The sequence below is a fragment of the Pelophylax lessonae genome (genome assembly GCF_965119305.1).
Source record: "Pelophylax lessonae genome assembly, chromosome: 1".
Lineage (NCBI taxonomy): Eukaryota > Metazoa > Chordata > Amphibia > Anura > Ranidae > Pelophylax > Pelophylax lessonae.
Genome location: NC_138768.1, coordinates 534,134,032 through 534,137,877, shown reverse-complemented (window position 1 = coordinate 534,137,877; position 3,846 = coordinate 534,134,032). Strand labels below are relative to the sequence as shown.

The 3,846-nt window shown below is 43.6% G+C and overlaps 1 protein-coding gene across 2 annotated transcripts in view; it reads right to left on the bottom strand.

The window, feature by feature from the left end:
* Positions 1 to 1,420, bottom strand: part of TMEM150C (transmembrane protein 150C) — a 370,732-nt gene extending 369,312 nt beyond the window's left edge. For both annotated transcript variants that reach the window (XR_014225911.1, XM_082272324.1), the window contains exon 1: positions 1,314 to 1,420. The gene's annotated coding sequence lies outside the window, so the exon portion shown is untranslated. The remainder of the gene's footprint in view (positions 1 to 1,313) is intronic.
* Positions 1,421 to 3,846: the final 2,426 nt, after the last annotated feature.

The following is a 3,846-nucleotide window of genomic DNA, read 5'->3' as shown; positions in this document are numbered from 1 at the left end:
TAGTGGGAGGAGTAAGAGAGAGATAGATAGATAGATAGATAGATAGATAGATAGATAGATAGATAGATAGATAGATAGATAGATAGATAGATAGATAGATAGATACGATAGATACGATAGATACGATAGATACGATAGATAGACAGAAGGGGGGGGGGTCCTAAAATTGGTGCAGCTGTCCATAGTAACCAATCAGCTTCTAACTAGCTTGTTCAATTAAGCTTTGACAATAAAACCTAGAAGCTGATTGGTTAGTAAGAAGAGCTGCAGCAGATTGTTTGTGCAGCGGTTTTAGTAAATCTCTCCCATTGATAGAAAAGTAAGAGGGATAGAGAGAGATGATAGGAGGATGTATAGTTTGCTATGTATCCTATGTAGTGTATAAGAGGGATAGAGAGAGATGATAGGAGGAGGATGTATAGTTTGCTATGTATCCTATGTAGTGTATAGAGGGAGATGATAGGAGGATGTATAGTTTGCTATGTATCCTATGTAGTGTATAGAGAGAGATGATAGGAGGATGTATAGTTTGCTATGTATCCTATGTAGTGTATAGAGAGAGATGATAGGAGGATGTATAGTTTGCTATGTATCCTATGTAGTGTATAAGAGGGATAGAGAGAGATGATAGGAGGAGGATGTATAGTTTGCTATGTATCCTATGTAGTGTATAGAGGGAGATGATAGGAGGATGTATAGTTTGCTATGTATCCTATGTAGTGTATAGAGAGAGATGATAGGAGGATGTATAGTTTGCTATGTATCCTATGTAGTGTATAGAGAGAGATGATAGGAGGATGTATAGTTTGCTATGTATCCTATGTAGTGTATAAGAGGGATAGAGAGAGATGATAGGAGGAGGATGTATAGTTTGCTATGTATCCTATGTAGTGTATAGAGGGAGATGATAGGAGGATGTATAGTTTGCTATGTATCCTATGTAGTGTATAGAGAGAGATGATAGGAGGATGTATAGTTTGCTATGTATCCTATGTAGTGTATAGAGAGAGATGATAGGAGGATGTATAGTTTGCTATGTATCCTATGTAGTGTATAAGAGGGATAGAGGGAGATGATAGGAGGAGGATGTATAGTTTGCTATGTATCCTATGTAGTGTATAGAGAGCGGAGCGGGCCATCTGCTCCCATACAGTCAGTGAGTGAGTAGAGTTAGAGGAATGAATGGTAATGAGAGGTGAGAGTCCCATGAGGCTGGCCAAGGACGAGGCTGCAGGGAGGGAGGGAGGGTGTAGTGAGCGGTGCACACCCTCACCTAGGTCGGCTGTGATAAGGACTGGCTGTGTATGTCTTACCTGCAGCCTGGAGCTGGTATGTCGGCGGAGTGCTGGCTGTGGAGAGAGAAATGTGCTGAATGGTGGTGTGTCTCTCCTCCCTCTCTCTCTCTCACAGAGCCTCTCTCTCTCTCTCTCTCCCTCTCTATGTCCCTCCGCTCCTTCACTGGCTGCACGGCGAGCTGCTCCCAGCCTCACACTTTCCTTACTTCCAGCCTGCTGTCATTGTGTGTTTACATTCCTTACTATACCTCCTTCCCCTTCTATTCCCCACACAGCCCTTCCCTCTTCTCATCAACACCAATCACTCCCGCCTTCTTCACTTTTCAGTCCTCCTCACCATCATTCACACCTAATCTGCCAGACTCCACCAACCATCCAACCTCCTCTCTCTCATATAAAGCTCCACGCCACACATAAACACTCTCATTCATGTATCTTCCTTACTACCCACTAGGGATACAAATCCACTTCATCTGCACCAACTGTCTTTGTAAACCCAGATATTAGCTGGTAAAATAGAGGTGACATCATCAGGCCCCTCCCACTTACAGGAGGGGGTGGAGACAAGACCTGCCACCCTGTACAAGCAAAAAGAGCAGCAGTGACTGGTCTTTATTACCGAGGAACTGTTTCACAATAGATCACTGCAGAAATCTGAAAGAAATAGCAGTGCCGGGACAAGATCACCCAGCACCCAGGGCAAAGATGCCAGCAGCGCCCCCTTCCCCCATTCATGATGTGCAATTTTAGAGGGTCCTACACTCAGTTAACCATTGCACCCAGGGCAACAGCTCCCTCCCACCCACCCCTTGTCCCGCACACCAAGGTCCAACTAACAACACATATGATGAATGTATTTAGACAAGATTTGCTTACCATTTGCTTATCTGCAGTCCATCTATACAGATCTGGAAGAAATACACTAACGACCCCAAGGGTTCTCTTTATAAAACATTCATTGAGCAAATATCATTAGCATCCGCCCAGGCTGCACACATTTGTTTAAGAAAATGAAGAATTCTGGATGGGCACACTCCGATGCAACTCACATTTATTGGAATGAATAAAATCCACACAGCATTATAGAGGAACAGGAACAAGAAAAGCTGACTCGTTTGGCACCTTCACTGGTGCTTAGTCATAGCTATAGTACACATAACAGAATCCAAGATATATATGGGTGTGAAAAAACAGCATTTGAACCATATTTATTCTAATATCATTACTTCCTTTAATCTTTAGCTCCATCTAGTGGCCAAAATGTGATATACATTTTTTGAAAAATGTACCACATTATGGCCACTAGATGGAGCTATCAATAATAGGAAGTCATAGTATTAGAAAAGATATGGGGACATTTTGTGCAGCCTGGATGAATGCTTGTGACATTCATCCGTTAAATAGACACCCAAAATTTTGGTAAAAATACAAATATAAAAAATGCCTCTCGTATTTAGATACAGTTTGCTTATAATGGAGCACAGCTGTAAAGTGATAATAAATGCAAAGAGTGTACAAGTACACAGTACATACGGCGCTCCTAGGAGAAGTGCATAGTCCCTTGGTCTGTTGGAACTTTCATCTGTATCTGTAGACCAGGGATCCTCAAACTACGGTCCTCCAGCTGTTGTGGAACTACACATCCCATGAGGCAATGTAAGGGCTCTTTCACACAGAGCGGACCGTATTGCGATCCGCTCCGGCACTTTTTTATTCACGGACACGGATGACACTTGTGTCATTAGCTCCGTATGTCCTCATATCATCCCATCCGCTTGTGGATGATATACGGACATAATGTATGTCTATGGGGATTGCGGATGTCAGCGGATGACACAGCTGACATCCGATTTTTCATCCGTTCCGTTTTTTTAACGGAAGAAAAATAGGGTTCTGTTCCGTTCCAAAAAACGGAACAGAACTGAAAGGACGAAAATCGCATGTCAGCGGATGGTCATCCGCAATCCCATAGACATTCATTATGTCCGTATATCACCCGCAAACGGATGGGGTGATTTACGGACATACGGAACATCCGTGTGAAAGAGCCCTAAAACTCTGACGTTCACAGACATGACCGGGCATGATGGGAATTGTAATTCTTGAACAACTGGAGGGCCATAGTTTGAAGACCCCTGCTTTAGACCATCAACAGGGTAGAGGTATGGATGAAGCAACTGGATGGATGGATGGATGGATGGATGGATGGACAGGAGAAGGGATGGAGACTGAAACCTCTGCAGCTCCCGCAGAATATCTGGGTTGGATCACCTCAATGGGGAAGAAAACGAATAGCAGGGCGGTGAGGTCAGTATCAAATTAAAAACATTTTATCAAAATAAGCAGCACACTAACATAGAAATTAGTATGAAGCAGCATGGATAGGGAACACCTGGGACCAAGCAGCTGTAATCAGTGTGAGGCTGTAGGCATCTCTGGGTAAACAGAGACTGAGGGTGACATGGAGTCAGCCAGCTCAAAGTATGGATATTAGCAGCGGCGTTCTAGGCTGCACACAAGGATGACAGCTGTCAAAATGCCTGGTGGATGT